At 39.2% G+C, this 16,982-nt stretch overlaps 1 protein-coding gene across 27 annotated transcripts in view; it reads left to right on the top strand.

The window, feature by feature from the left end:
• Positions 1-16,982, top strand: part of LOC145516574 (uncharacterized) — a 291,214-nt gene that overhangs the window by 5,391 nt on the left and 268,841 nt on the right. For 23 of the 27 annotated variants that reach the window (XR_014061501.1, XR_014061498.1, XR_014061492.1 and 20 more), the window contains 2 exons: positions 4,482-4,565; positions 11,116-11,220. The gene's annotated coding sequence lies outside the window, so the exon portion shown is untranslated. Of the gene's footprint in view, positions 1-1,994; positions 2,124-4,481; positions 4,566-11,115; positions 11,221-15,083; positions 16,283-16,982 lie in introns of those variants that run through there. The other 4 variants (XR_014061488.1, XR_014061494.1, XR_014061505.1 and 1 more) reach the window with 3 other exon arrangements.

Raw genomic sequence — 16,982 nt, 5'->3', positions numbered from 1 at the left:
AAGTGTAACTTGATTAACTGGAGACAATATGTACTCCTTAACCCTTTCCAGAGAATTATTTTTTTTCCTGATCTAGATCCTGCTTTGGACCAGGACATCCTGAATCGGTGTGCTGGTACTTGTTTGTCTGGGGTCTCTAGGTACTATGTCCCCTCAGCATCAGAGCGTTATGCATACTGGTGTGTGCTGAGTTTGAGGTCACCTTGCCCCTTTGCACACTATAGTCTGGCTGCTGGCTGCTACACTTGAGGGCTCACTTTCTGTCCAGTTATGTTCCCTTAGCTTCATCTCCTCCCTCCCTAGGTTTTCCCTGGGCATTAGGATCTCAACATAGCTCACTGCTCCTGCACCACTCAAGATACCACAGTAGCAGCACCTTCTCAAACAAGACCGTGGGGATAATGCCACCAGGACCATCATCCTCAACAACAATAGTAACATTATTTTTTGCTAATGAAAGTGAAAAGTGAAAGTGAAGTCGCTCAGTTGTGTCCAACTCTTTGCGACACCATGGACTGTAGCCTACCAGGCTCTTCTGTCCATGGGATTTTCCAGGCAAGAGCACTGGAGTGGGTTGGCATTTCCTTCTCCAGGGGATCTTCATGACCCAGGGATCAAACCCCATCTCTTAAGTCTCCTTCATTGGCAGGCAGTCTCCTTCTTTACCACTAGTGCCAAAATGCAGATTCTGGTTTAGTTGGTCTGACGCTTTACTGTCTGAGCCACCAGGGAAATTTTGCTGATGAGGAAACAGATTTGGAGATGGACCAGACAGGGGTGGTGAGAAGATCCCAACTTTCTCATTTATAGTCTGAAACATTTAAGGCTTCTCCATTGTAACATTGCAAGTCAGAATGACTGGAAAAAACTTGAATAAATTGAAATCCAGCATTGGTGTAAACCGAAGTGGCATTTATGTTTGGCTTTGTTCTTAGTTCATTATATATATTCAATATATATGCATGTGAGTGTGTATATGTATGTGTATGTATCAATATATTTATAGAAACATACTGAAATACATACATATGTATACACATATCTTGGAGAAAGGAATGGCAACCCACTCCAGTATTCTTGCCTGGAGAATCCCATGGACAGAGGAGCCTGATGGACTACAGTCCAGGGGGTCGCAAAGAGTCAGACATGACTGAAGCAACTTAGTACATATATATACACAAATATATATATATATTTATATAGGTGTACACACATATACACACATATGTGTGTGTGAAAGTGAAAGTGATAGTCGGTCAGTCGTGTCTGACTCTTTGCAACCCGTGGATTGCAGCCTGCCAGGTTCTTCTCTGTCCATGGAATTCTCCAGACAAGAACACTAGAGTGGGTAGCCATTCCCTTCTCCAGAGGATCTTCCTGACCCAGGGATCAAATCTGGGTCTCCTGCATTGCAGGCACATTCTTTACTCTCTGAGCCACCAGGGAAGCCCATGTCTATGTGTGCGTGTGTATGTGTGTATATGCACTGAAAGCATACTAGGGTGTTTGTGAAGTGGGCACCAAGTCCAGGAATAAACCTTGTGGCTTCCACTAAAGGTAAAGAACTGCTTGCTAACTGCCCTGTGAAGCTCCTAGGCTGCCAGTCCAGATGGCTCCTTCAGGGACAGCAGAACACTTACTACTCTCAGGGAGCAAATTCATGAGGAAGATCAGAGGATTTGAGACATCATTGCTGTCTATAAAAAATTTCATAATTTGCGCCTTGCTGTGCTCCTAGGCACTCTCGTCCTGTTGCTTAAAGATGGTATGCCTTCTGTCCAGACAAGTAGCTTCATGGGCTATTAATTATGGAATTAAAACTCTAAGCCTTCTCATTTTAAAAGATAATAAAATGTTTTAAGGTATGTTGCTTATAAACCACTTTTATTTTTTATCTTTCCATTTATTCCCATTTTATTGCCTTTTATTGTGGGCTGGCTGACTGGCCAAGCCAAGCTAATTACTGCCCTATTGTTTTTTTTTTTTTTTTTTAGTTCTACCAGCTTATTGCTGCCAACCCATCTCCCTCCACCCTCATGCACGCATGCTCAGTCATGTAACCCCATGGACTGCAGCCCACCAGGCTCCTCTGTCCACGGACTTTGCCAGGCAAGAATACTGGAGTGAGTTGCCATTTCCTTCTCCATAGCCCTATTGTTTTTGAAAGACTAGGTAACACCAAGGCTATTAATGAGTCCATAAACTGTGGCTACAGAAGAGCCTGGCTGTTTTCTTCTTGCCCCGTCTCTCTCGTTAGATGTGTTATTCTGCTATGGCAAATCATGTCCATTGAGTCGGTGATACCATCCAACTATCTCGTCTTCTGTCATCCCCTTCTCCTCCTGCCTTCAATCTTTCCCAGCATCAGGGTCTTTTCCAATGAGTCAGCTCTTCACATCAGGTGACCAAAGTATTGGAGCTTCAGCATCAGTCTTTCCAATGTATTCAGGATTGATTTCCTTTAGGATTGACTGGTTGGATCTCCTTGCTGTCCAAGGGACTCCCAAGAGTCTTCTTCAACTCCACAGTTCAAAAGTGTCAATTCCTTGGCACTCAGCTTTCTTTATGGTCCAGCTCTCACATCCATACATGATTACTGGAAAAACCATAGCTTTGACTATATGTACTTTTGTCAGCAAAGTAATGTCTCCGCTTTTTAATATGTTGTCTAGGTTTGTCATAGCTTTTCTTCCAAGGAGTAAGTGTCTTTTAATTTCATGGCTGCAGTTACCACATGCAGTGATTTTGGAGCCCAAGAATATAAAGTCTGTCCTGTTTACATTGTTTCCCCATCTATTTGCCATGAAATGATGGGACCGGATGCCATGATCTTCGTTTTTTGAATGTTGGGTTTTAAGCTAGCTTTTTCACTGTCCTCTTTCACTTTCAACTGAAGAGGCTCTTCAGTTCCCCTTTGCTTCCTGCCATAAGGGTGGTGTCATCTGCATATCTGAGGTTATTGATATTTCTCCCAGCAATCTTGATTGCAGCTTGTGCTTAATCCAGCCCCAAATTTTGCATGATGTACTGTGCATATAAGTTAAATAAGCAGGGTGACAATATACAACCTTGACGTACTCTTTTCCCAATTTGGAACCAGTTCATTGTTCCGTGTCCAGTTCTATCTATTGCTTCTTGACTAACACATAACAGTATTTAAAAAATAATAGAACAGATGAATTGTTGCTTTCTTGATAAGAGTTGCTTTCCCTTGTTGCTTTCCCTAAGAGTTATGTTGGCTGTATCTTTATTCTTCGATTTATTTTTAAAATAAAGTGTAGTTTTTTCATTATAAAAGTAGTATAGTACATATAGAGTAAAAAAAATTAAAAAATCCCAAGTCTCACAAACCACCTCTGTTAATATTTTTGTGTATTTTCTTGCAGATTTTTCTATCAATAGGTGTTCTGGGTTTGTTTTTTGGTGGTGGGGGTTGGGTAAGTGGAATGTAAGATATACACAGTTATTTTTTAATTTCATTGAAATTGGTCTGGAGGCTTTCGCCATCATTTTGGGAGTCCTTGGCACATTGTAAATATCTGTTCTGAAAATTTATAATAATAGAGTGAGAGCTGAAACAGAAAGAATGCTCTTTGTTAAAGAAGTGAGATGTAGAGAGATTTGATCCCTCATTAGCTGAGTGTAGAATCTCATCTAGGCCTCTCAGTCCGTCTGGGAGTCCTTCAAATAAGTATCCTCATAGTGTAGTCACAGCAAGGGAGGTAACCAGAGAAAATTAAGAATGGCCTGGAATTCCTGCAAAATACCTTGATGTGAAATAAGCTGATTCCTTAGAGAAAATGAAGTGACCTCAAATAATAGCAAAATGTTTAAAAGTGCATGCTCAAGAGATGTAGTCCTGGATCCAAGTACTAGGTCCACCAAATACTAGCTCAGTGGCCTTAGACAAGTTTCTTTAATAATTTCATCATTGAACAAATATTTGTTAGGCACCAACTATGGGCCTAGTACTCTTCTGTGCTGGGGATATAGCCGTGAACAAAGTAAAGCCCATGAGGCTTATAAGCAAGAACGGTGAGAGAAACAACCAGGATGTAAATGTATGATGTGTCAGGCTGGAAGTAAGTGGCAGGGAGAAAAATAAAGCAAGATGAGGAGGAGATTGAAAGGAGTGCTGGGGAGGGATTTCTATTTAAGAAGGAAACACCTCACAGATGACATTTGAGGGGAGATCTAAAGGAAGTCTTAGTATTTTTCAGTCTCAGTTTTCTAATCTCTAAATGGGATAGTAACTCCCTCACAAAGTAGCTCTGAGAATTAGAGAATGCATTAAAGCAAAGTGCTCTATTTAATGGCACCATAGAAATTTGTTTCCTTCTCTGTTAAATGGAAAAATTAAATAGATTTGTAAAGACCTGGGTGGAAATAGCACTCCTGTGATTATTGGTCTTTGCCTTGTGTGATAACACATGCCCTTGTTGGAATTTCCCACCTAATTCTCACTCTCTATTTACTTTTAGCATATCTTCCCAAACTGCCCACCTATTTGACCTCAGGTGGAGATCTTAAGGTACAACTGAGAACAACTAAGCCACGAAGGAAGGGTGAGAATACACAGTTTAATTTCCTATGCAATGCAACTTTTCATTGTAACCTTTCAACCAAGGTTCTATCTAGAGGGGGGAATTAAGATACTTCTGTTCAGATTTATAAGGCAGATTCAGTGGATACAGATGAACACTTACTTGAAGGGATAACATTAAAACTCATTAAGTTTTGAGTAGACAAAGTATATAGTGGCGCTTATGATGAAGAAACTGAAAAAAAAAAAACCAGCTAAGGGCTTTGCTGGGTTGGCATTTCTAAAGTTAATGTTTTATTTAAAAACCATCATTTCCATATTTCCATGGTTCCACAATATTCTGGAGTCTGTGTTTTTCAGCCAATATCTGAGGAATGATTTCATTGCTTTTGAAAGTGGATTAAAGTGCTTAAGTCTGTATGAAAATGTTCTTTTATCAGGATATGTGTTCTTTAAAAAGTGATAGGAAATTAATTGTCGTCTAAAGCAAGCATTTGGAGAATTCCTCCCATAACTTTTGAGCTTTATTTTGAATAAGAACTGCTTTCTCTAAACCCTGTGTTATGACTTGGGTCAGCAGCATGGGTCTAAACCTCATCGAGAGACACTTATGTCCATGAGCGTTTTGACTTCATCATTGATATGCTAGATCTTTTTATTATGATTATCGTTGTGTGGGTGCTCAATCGCTTCAGTCATGTCTGAGTCTTTGCGGCCCCATGGACTGCAGCTCGCTAGTATCTTCTGTCCATGGAATTCTCCGGGCAAGAATACTGGAGTGGATTGCCATTTCCTCCTCCAGGGGATCTTCCTGACCCAGGGATCGAACCCATGTTTCCTGCAACTCCTGCATTGGCAGGTAGACTCTTTACCACTGAGCCACCTGAGAAGCTAACTCATAGTCAGTGTCTGTTTAAGAATGCACCTTCCCTGACCATTTTTTTCTTGGCCTCTTCACCAGGAGCCCTCCTGGAACACCACCTGGTCTTTAGTAGCTCAAAATGATTTGAACCTAAAGGTCGTTCTGTCTGTATTTGTAGAAATTTTTAGCAGAAGGAAATCTCAATACATTTGGGCTACGTTTTCTTGTTTTTAAACAAAAACTTAATGACTCTAAGGGGAAAGCAAAAAAAAGTGCTGCATTCTCAGTGGTAATAGAAACACCTAGTGTGCCTCTCCCATACCAATTAGCAAGGATCTCCAAGACAAAAAATAATATACAACAAAGACACAAGAAAGACATGAATTTTTTTGGTTGCTTAATCTTTGTATCTGGTCCATTTTATAGTTTGATGTAGGAGTAAAGGCAGGCTTGCACAGTGAGAGCCTGTGATATATTAACTTTTGTGGCAGCAGCAGGTTCATATGATACTTTTTGTTTTCCTTTTAAATTTATCTTATTGAAGTATAGTTGATTTACCGATGTGTTAATTTTTGCTCTACAGCAAACTGATTCAGTTATGTATATATATACACACACACACATTCTTTTTTTTTTATTCTTTTCCTTTATGGTTTATTATAGGATATTGAATATAGTTCCCTGTGCTATATAGTAAGACCTTGTTGTTTATCCATTCTATATATAGTAGTTTGTATCTGCTAATGCCAAACTCCCAATCCATCTCTCTGTCTCCTCTCCCACTGCTGACAACCACAAGTCTGTTCTCAATGTCTAAGAGTCTGTTTCATAGATAAGTTCATATGTGTCATATTTTAGATTTTATATGTAAGTGATATCATATAATATTTGCTCTTCCCGACTTACTTCACTTAATATGATAATCTCTAGGTCCATCCATATTGCTGCTGCAAATGGCATTATTTCATTCTTTTTTTTAATAGCTGAATAAGATTCCGTTGTACATGCATACCACATCTTTTTATACATTTATCTGTCAGTGGACACTTGGGTTGCCTCCCTGCCTTGGCTGTTGTGAACAGTGCTGGTATGAACATAAGGGGTGCATGTATCCTTTTGAATTAGAGTTTTGTCCAGATACATGCCCAGGAGTGAGCTTTCTGGATCATGTGACAACTTAATGTTTAATCTTTTGAAGAAACTACATTCTGTTTTCCATGACGCTTTCTTTCTTAATGTACACCTCAGTGTGATCTACTAGCCTTAGTCATGGACTTTGTGTACCCAGGATTTATAGTTTCGCAATAATTCCAGATTGCTTTTCTAGCCTTATTAGCATAGCCATTAATTACACAAAGAGGCATGTGGCTAGGGACAGAGGTCACCAGTAATGTGATTAGGAGGCCCACAGTGCTTCAACAATTTTCATGGATTAACATATGTCTTTTTAGAGTCTGTTGACTAAGATATAATACAATGTAAAAAAAAAAAAATAGCTATTGTGAGTTCAGTTACATGGCCTCTTTTTGAAAGTACTTAAATACAACTGGTTATGAATTTCAGTTATACAGCCTGTAAAGATGGAACCTGCTTTCCATCTCATGACCTGAGCTCCAATTCCAGACCCCTCTGCTATTAGTAGCGTAGCTTGTATCCACCCATAACTTTTCTCTGCTCTCATATACAGATGTACATCTATAAAAAGACTTGGTACTGCTTTTTATGTGTGGTATATGCATTTTTAACAAACTACATCATTCTGTATTATGCTGCAACTCAACACTGTCTTGAGAGTTGTTTCATGTCAGTTTATACAGAGCCAGACTTTTTTTAACCCCTGTGTAATATCATAGATTATTCATTGCCCTATTATTGGTCATTTACATTTTCTCTCACATTTTGCTACTATGAGAACTATTGCACAATCATCTTTTGTTATATATTTGTGTGTGTGTATGTATGTGTGTCTATATATATATATGTATATATATATGTAATCTCCTTAGGACTATGTGGCCAATATCTCTGAATTAGACACCAAGAAGTAGAGTTACTTGGAGTTTTACTTTTAAATAAAGTTACATTTCATTATTTACAAAATTTAGATATAATTGAAACATAATAGGATGTTATGTGTTGAGGTATTGTTTATTGAGCCTGAAGACAGTTTCTAGTGCCAAAAGGTTAAAGGACGTCAACCTTTTGATCAGGAATCTCTAGCAGATCGGACCCGAGCCACAGCTCCAGGTGGAAAGAACACTGGCCTAGTTGGCACCAGTCTTATGTCATCATGAATTGACTCTATGACTTAATATGCCTGAATTTCTACTCTCCTCTAAAATTGGAGAAATATGTTTACTTCCCTGTCCTGATGAGTTAATGAGAAAATTACATAAAAGTTTTTTAGATTGTTGGTTCCAGCAACATGACAGGCTATTGTAGAAGCTCTGTACACACAAAAAACACATAACAATAATGAGGTTTTTTTTTTTTTTTTTAATGAAATAATGTCATTTTCAGCAACAGGGATGGATTTGGAGATTATCATACTATGTAAAGTAAGTCAGATAGAGAGAGACAAATATATGATATTGTTTACATTCAGAATCCAAAAAAATGATACAGATGCATTTATTTACAAAACAGAAACAGACTCACAGATTTAGATTTTATGGTTACCAGGGAGGAAGGGTGACAGGGGAGGAATAGATTGGGAGTTTGGGATTGATATATATACACTATTACATTTCAAATAGATAACAGCAAGTATCTACTGTATAGCACAGGGAACTCTGCTCAATATTCTGTAATGACCTAAACAGGAAAAGAATTTGAAAAAGAATCGATACAAGTATATGTATAACTGAATCACTTTGCTATACACATGAAAGAAACATAACACTGTTAATCAATTCTACTTCAATATAAAATAAAATTTTTAAAAAATAAAATACAAAATTTAACATAAAATGTTAAAAATAGAAAGCTTTACTTGGAAGGAAGAAAGGGAAATCTCCAGGTATCAGAAAAAGAGAATTCGAAACTAAGATGATAAGCTCATGAGGAGCTGTCATCATGGCCCAGAAGAGAATTAGACTTTGATACATGCCCCCAAATGCCTATGGAGATAGTATGGTTTCAATGCCTAAAGATCTGTCCTTGGCCTACTCCAGGCTGCTGAGATCCTAGCCTGAAGCCAGAGCTATGGATGCCTTCCCTTTTAGTAAAAGGTAAACTTTAAAAATTCCCCACAGGCCCAGGGAAGCTCTAAGGAAGCTCAGGAGTACCCAGGGTCCTGGTAGAAAAAATACTTCTCGTGACAAACTGAAATTCTATATTTTTGTCGTTGTTGTTCAGTTGCTCAGTCGCAGCTAACTCTTGCAACTCCATGGACTGTAGCACGCCAGGCTCATATGTCCTCCACTATCTCCCAAAGTGTGCTCAAACTCATGTTCATTGAGTTGGTGTGGTATCTAACCATCTCATTCTAGAAATCCAATTTTACCCTACCTGCTTCTTGGGGAACCCCAAGCTGAAAAATCAATATAGGAACTTACTGTAGACTAATGAACCCCTTAGGGCTTCCTTTAGAGAGAAAAATAAAAATAAGCATATTTCTACAATCCACAGCACACAGAATCCATTCCCACACATACACATACACCATATATCACAAGATGAAACAGAATAAAAATTAGGAAAATTTATATCCCAGGAACTTATTAAGGCAATATGAAAATTATGATACTATAAAATAAGTACACTTAAAATAAAAGGAAATCATAATAATGGAACTGGATATTTTAAAAAGCAGGCTCATTTAGAAGATATATAACTCTTTAAAAAGAAAAATTACAGTTTTTGAAAACATGTGCTTTGTAAATACTCATGATGAAAGATAGGGCTTATTATTTTAAGACATAATTATTAGTGACTGAAGAGAAGGCAATGGCATCCCACTCCAGTACTCTTGCCTGGAAAATCCCATGGACGGAGGAGCCTGGTAGGCTGCAGCCCATAGGGTCGCTAAGAGTCGGATATGACTGAGCGACTTCACTTTCACTTTTCCCTTTCATGTACTGGAGAAGGAAATGGCAACCCACTCCAGTATTCTTGCCTGGAGAATCCCAGGGATGGCGGAGCCTGGTGGGCTGCCGTCTATGGAGTCACACAGAGTCGGACACGACTGAAGTGACTTAGCAGCAGCAGAAGGGGGAAAGTAAAGCAATGAGGCATGGTATAGCATATTAGTTCATACCAATATGCTATAAATACATTGACTTGTCATAATTTTACATTCATCTAATTTTAAGGATAATTTTTTAAAAAGAAAGAACAAGTTCTCCTTATCCACAATAACCTAATCCACATAGATAATAACCCCAAGGCACAAAATAGAAATCAAATCCAAAGTCTTCAGAAATCTTTGGACCTGAAGTCTTTGAACTCGTTATACTCTGACTTTTTGTTCCAGCTTTAGCAAATAAATTTGCCTGTGGGAATGAAGGGACCATACCTTGTAAATATAGAGTAATTCTGAAGGCCAAGGGAAGTGCTGTAAAAGTTGAACTGTAAGCCTTAGAGACATCTTACATCCCATCATAATAGGGAAGGCAATCTTGTTTTGCCTCTTGGATTTGGCATGGCTGTAGCCTGAGGAGCTAGACCCTGCTTTTCTTCAGCAATAAAGTTGTCCAGTGTGCTTAGATTGCGAAGAAGCACCTTCACTGAGGGTAGTACTAATGAAGCTGTAGCTTGTTTTCCATGCTTAGGGGACAGTGAGGACAGGAAGAAACCCAAGGAATTGTTTCTTTATATTAGGCAGTCCAAAGCCTCTTCTGAAATGTCCCTTTTTGTTGATGTTGGTGCTGGTCAGAACTTCACACTCCTCCTGGTTCAGTGTTGAAAGGTTTGGACCTTTTCTGCATGGTTGTCAAATGTTTTCCTGCTTTTCAAAAATAAGACTTTCCCTGGAATGCTCATGTTTTTGTTTCTACAACATTTGTAATGCTGAGTTCTAAACTGAGCAGAAATATGAACTTTGCTAAGTATCAGAGAATATTTATTACAATATCAATTCCTGTCTGAACTTTCTAGTCCATCTCCTTCACTTAGGAATGGGTTTTGTTGTTGTTGTTAATATTACCTCTCAGTGAGAATAATGCTAAGTGATTTATTAAAATAAGATGCTATACTAGGCTAAGTCGCTTCAGTTGTGTCTGACTCTTTGTGATCCTATGGACTGTAGCCCTCCAGGCTCCTCTGTCCATGGGATTCTCCAGACAAGAATACTGGAGTGGGTTGCCATGACCTTCTCCAGGGGATCGCCTTGATCCAGGGATTGAACCGTCTCTTGGCTCTCCTGCATTGGCAAATGGGTTCTTTACCACTAATGCCACTTGGGAAGCCCCAAAATAAGATAAGAAAGCTCTAAATTATCATAGGAAAGATAACTTCCCTAGAGATTAGGAGAGTCTCTCCAAGGGGAGAGACCCTAAAATTTTGATTTGTTAGAAGGCTTTAAAACAAATTAGCTTAAAATGTTACAGTGATATAACCAGCTAAAGGGAAAGAAATGAAATTTAGAGTTTGGTTATGTCCCAAGTTGAAAAAAAAAAATCCTGTTCACATAAGAACAACTGAAAGTAAGACATACATGATCCATTTTGAAAATAGTTGAATTCATGTTTAAATCACAACTTGTTTCCAGAATCAAAGACTGTAAACTCAAGTGGGATCTTGGAACAAAACTCAGTTTGACAGTGCAGGATGAGCAGGGAGAGAGGAACGACTGCCTGGATGGGAACATTTAACTGTAAGTAATTTTTTCTGAGCCTCTTTTGATAGAAACCAAAACATATCATGGTGTTGTAAACATGATGCCAAATCAGAATACAGCCCCATCAACAGATGCAAGCCTTAATTTCATTCCATATGTAGGAATGGTAGCCCCATTGTGAGCAGGGATAGGGAATGGCAGACAGGGAACAGAGAGCTATTTCCCCTTCCCAGCTGACACTCTCTGGGGCTTCCTTCTGTCCTCCAACTTGCTCTTCTTGGCTTTACTCCTGCTAAGAGCTTCATCCTCTTCCTGCTTCTCTTTGTCTTTGTTTCTAATTTAACCTCCTTGAGGCTCAGTTTCCTCATTTGTAAAAGCCCAGTGCCTGGACAATGGTAGGAATTTAGGAAACTTTGACTTCCCTGTTTACTATCCACTTAAGTGGTGGTATTATAAGAGTAAAATGGAGGAAAATAAGACGGGAAGCTGATTCTCCAATAGATTTCTCCTTTAATATTCCTGAGGTCCCTTGTGGAAGAAGCCTAGTCTCTACCTTACCCTTTCACTCTTCCTTCTTGGTCTCCAGGGGCCCTAATATTCAGGAGAGTCACTGGAATGGAGTGTTCCTCTGAAATAGATGCCTGTTTTCCTCTAGATCTCTGTATTCTCTAATCCCACTTTATGTCCTCACCACCACTGCCCTCCTTGTCTTTCTATAGAATGCTAAAATTGTGGTTGGACTTGGCAGGGGAGCTTTCACTTTTTCTTAATATTCTTGGAAACACCAACTCCTAGGCAAACTTCAAAAAAGATTTTAAATTTTTTAGAGGAAGAGTAAGGCTTAAAAATTTTGGAAAGAGGGCAAGTGTAGGGAGCCAAGCTTGAGGAATGTCCACAGATGGTAATGGCAGAAAGTTGAAGCAGGTAGACCACCCTGAGGTGCTCAGACCAGAGGATCTGGAAGGTGAACCACACTGAGAAGGCTCTGAGGAGCAGACACACTTCCCTGGAGCCCTTGGGCCTTTTTCTTCAGGACTTTGCTTCTTTGAATGTTCTGAGATTGCTCTCTGGAATCCTTACTGCTGCTACTGGGTTGTTGGGGTGAAAAGTGAGAAAAAAGTCAGTGGTCCCACTAAAGGACTCTAACTGATGTTCTCCCAGTGTGATTATTACACTGTTATATGGTGCCCCTTGGCAAACCACTTCAATATCCATGCTTGAGAGCCCCATGAACAGTATGATAAGGCAAAAAGATATGACACTGAAAGATGAACTCCCCAGGTTGGTAGGTGCCCAATATGCTACTGGAGAAGAGTGGAGAAATAACTCCAGAAAGAATGAAGAGATGGAGCCAAAGCGAAAACAATGTCCATTTGTGGATATGACTGGTAATGGAAGTAAAGTCCGACACTGTAAAGAACAATATTGCATAGAAACCTCGAACATTAGGTCCATGAATCAAGGGAAGTTGGAAGTGGTCAAAGAGGAGATGGCAAGAGTGAACATCGACATTTTAGGAATCAGTGAACTAAAATGGACCAGAATGGGGGAATTTAATTCGGATGACCGTTATATCCACTACTGTGGGCAAGAATCCCTTAGAAGAAATGGAGTAGCCCTCATAGTCAACAAAAGAGTCTGAAATGCAATACTTGGATGCAATCTCAAAAATGAAAGAATGATCTCTATTCATTTCCAAGGCAAACCATTCAATATCCCAGTAATCCAAGTCTATGCCCTGACCAGTAACACTGAAGAAGCTGAAGTTGAACAGTTCTTTGAAGACCTACAAGACCTTCTAGAACTAACACCAAAAAAAAAGATGTCCTTTTCATCACAGGGGGCAGGAATGCAAAGGTAGGAAGTCAAGAGATACCTGGAGTAACAGGCAAGTTTGGCCTTGGAGTACAAAATGAAACAGGGCAAAGACTAACAGAGTTTTGCCAAGAGAACGCACTATTCATAGCAAACACCCTCTTCCAACAACACAAGAGAAGACTCTACATATGGACATCACTGGATGGTCAATACCAAAATCAGATTGATTACAGTCTTTGCAACCAAAGATAGAGAAGCTCTATACAGTCAGCAAAAACAAGACCAGGAGCTGACTGTGGCTCAGATCATGAACTCCTTATTGGCAAATTCAGACTTGAATAAAAGTAGGGAAAACCACTAGACCATTTGATATGACCTAAATCAAATCCCTTATGATTATACAGTGGAAGTGACAAATAGATTCAAGGAATTAGATCCGATAGACAGAGTGCCTGAAGAAATATGGATGGAGGTTTGTAACATTGTACAGGAGGCGGTGATGAAGATCATCCCCAAGAAAAATGAATGCAAAAAGAAAAAATGGTTGTCTGAGGAGGCCTTACAAACAGCTGAGAAAAGAAGAGAAGCTAAAAACAAAAGAGAAAAGGAAAGATATATCCATTTGAATGCAGAGTTCCAAAGAATAGCGAGAAGAGATAAGAAAGCCTTCCTCAGTGATCACTGCAAAGAAATAGAGGAAAACAATAGAATGGGAAAGACTAGAGATCTCTTCAAGAAAATCAGAGATACCAAGGGAACATTTCATGCAAAATGGGCACAATAAAGGATGGAAATGGTATGGACTTAACAGAAGCAGAAGATATTAAGAAGAGGTGGCAAGAATACACAGAACTATACAAAAAAGATCTTCATGACCCAGATAACCACAATGATGTGATCACTCACCTAGAGCCAAACATCCTGGAATGTGAAGGCAAGTGGGCCTTAAGAAGCATCACTATGAACAAAGCTAGTGGAGGTGATGGAATTCCAATTGAGCTATTTCAAATCCTGGAAGATGATGCTGTGAAAGTACTACATTCAATATGCCAGCAAATTTGGAAAACTCAGCAATGGCCACTGGACTGGAAAAGCTCAGTTTTTATTCCAATCCTAAAGAAAAGCAATGCCAAAGAATGTTTAAACTACCACACAATTGCACTCATCTCACATGCTATCAAAGTAATGCTCAAAATTCTCCAAACCAAGCTTCAACAACAGTACATGAAGCGTGAACTTCCAGATGTTCATGGCTGATTTAGAAAAGGCAAAGGAATGAGAGATCAAATTACCAACATCTGTTGGATCATAGAAAAAACAAGAGAGTTCCAGAAAAACATCTACTTCTGCTTTATTGACTATGCCAAAGCCTTTGACTGTGTGGATCACAACAAACTGTGTAAAATTCTTCAAGAGATGGGAATACCAGACCACCTTACCTGCCTCCTGAGAAATCTGTATGCAGATGAAGAAGCAACAGTTAGCACTGGACATAGAAAAACAGACTGGTTCCAAATCGCGAAAGGAGAATGTCAAGAATGTATATTGTCACCCTGCTTATTTAACTTATATGCAGAGTACATCATGTGAAATGCTGAGCTGGAAGAAGCACAAGCTGGAATCAAGATTGCTGGGAGAAATATCAATAACCTCAGATACACAGATGACATCACTCTTGTGCCAGAAAGTGAAGAGGAACTAAAGAGCCTCTTGATGAAGATGAAAAAAGAGGGTGAAAAAGTTGGCTTAAAACTCAACATTCAAAAATTGAAGATCATGGCATCCGGTTCCATCACTTCATGGCAAATAGATAGGGAAACAATGGAAACAGGACAGACATTATTTTCTTGGGCTCCAAAATCACTGCAGATGGTGATTGCAGCCATGAAATCAAAAGACGCTTGCTCCTTGGAAGAAAAGCTATGACCAATCTAGATAGCATATTAAAAAGGAGAGACATTACTTTGCCAACAAAGGTCCGTCAAGTCAAAGCTATAGTTTTTCTAGTAGTCATGTATGGAAGTGAGAGTTCGACTATAAAGAAAGGTGAGTGCTGATGAATTGATATTTTTGAACTGTAGTGTTGGAGAAGACTCTTGTGAGTCCCTTGGACTGCAGGAAGATCCAACCAGGCAATCCTAAAGGAAATCAGTCCTGAATATTCACTGGAATTACTGGTGCTGAAGCTGAGACTCCAATACTTTGGCCACCTGATGAGAAGAACTGACTCATTTGAAAAGACCCTGATACTGGGAAAGATTGAAAGCAGTAAGAGAAGGGGATGACAGAGTATGAGATGGCTGGATGGCATCACTGACTTGATGGACATGAGTTTGAACAAGCTCTGGGAGTTGGTGGTGGACAGGGAAGCCTGGTGTGCTGCAGTCCATGGGTCACAAAGAGTCGGATACCTTGAGGAACTGAACTGAACTGAGTGTGGCATGTTATGCCTCTGGTTCCTTGTCAGCTACTATTTAGAGCTTATTTCTCTGGTAGAATGTTTCCTGAGAGCTCCAAACAACCAGGTTGAAGCCAACCACAGGGAACCAAACACTGGGAATAAAAGCTGTTCAAAAGTTAAGTCCTACTGATAATGCAGTCAATTATCCAGATTTTTCTAGATGACCAGATTGTGTCATGCTAACAAATAACATCTAATGGGATAAAAGGTTTCAGATGTTTGCAAGTCAATATCCAATAGCTAGCATAGTGCCATCCCAGGTCATGACATGACTAAGTCAGCCTACTGTCATATCTAAAATCATAAAAAATAAGTTATCTCTTATTTAAAGGAGATAAACTTTATTTGATTGTAGATATGGCTGTTTTGAGAAATACAGCTGGCTTAGGCTTCCTTGATAGTTTCTACCAGCAATAAATCTTTCCTGATGTTCTCAGTCTTAGTGTTTTCAGTTTAATTGGCTGCACTTAAATTGTTTGATCTTGAAAAACAATAGGAAAGTGCATTAAGATGAGTGCAATCAAATACAAATGGCTCAAAGTTACATCAAAAGGGGGGAGCAATCCATATATTACTCCATTTAATGTACTATGCTCAATGTCAAAGGCTGAATAGAAATAGTAATTATAGTCATTTAAAAAAACGTGTTTCCAGAGAATATTTAATGGCTTCAGAATATGCTGCCATCATATTGAATGGAAAAAAGCAGATCACAAAACTGTACCTTGGAGTGATCCCAATTTTATAAAATAACTGACTCTATGTACAAACATTTGTACAATGTAAGTATGTGCATATACACATACAAATAAAGAAAAATTAAAAGACTTGAATTCAATAAAAACAAAGATTAGCAGTGGTAATCAGGTGATGGGATTTGGTATAATTTTAATTTTCTTCTTTGTGTTTTTTTTTTCTGTATATTCTATAACAGACAACTTTTGTTTTTAAAGAAAAAACACTGTAGGACAAATGAAAATGAAAATGAATATAATCTAACCCTAAGATGAAAATCCTATTGCAAAGGAAAAAAATCCTTTCACGGAAGGAAAAAGGCTAGAAAGATGGTCACAGGGTTGGGAACATACACAGCTTTCACTGCATGCAACCTCTCCAGAGCTGACTTCCTTTGATTTCCGGAAGGCGAGTTTCTGAACTAATCGAAAGAAAAGATGGCGTTTGCTCCTGAGCGGTCTGGCATTACATTTGTGAGCAATGTTTGTTTCAGGGTTGCTGACTGTACAATCTGCCTTATGGACCACTTTTTGGGCAGCTCTCCTGAGCTGGTTTTGGGAGGTGCTGCCCTAGGCTTTCCTGGTTTCCTCGGTGTACCAACAGGCACATTGGAAGACCTGAGTCTGATTCTGTCAGGATCCACAGCTGTCACACTGGGAGCCTCCTGCCTCCTTTCAGCCCGAACTGGCCTCCAGACTTGACAGTTGTTCCACATTAACCTGCAGTCGGGTCTCCCTTTTATGTTCACAGATATTCTCTTTTTCAGCTTATTTAGATCCTCAGC

Source organism: Giraffa tippelskirchi, chromosome 8 (genome assembly GCF_054371585.1).
Source record: "Giraffa tippelskirchi isolate mGirTip1 chromosome 8, T2T-mGirTip1v1.2.pri, whole genome shotgun sequence".
Classification (NCBI taxonomy): domain Eukaryota; kingdom Metazoa; phylum Chordata; class Mammalia; order Artiodactyla; family Giraffidae; genus Giraffa; species Giraffa tippelskirchi.
Note: the sequence above shows the minus strand (reverse complement) of the source record. Positions and strands in the feature narration are given on the sequence as shown.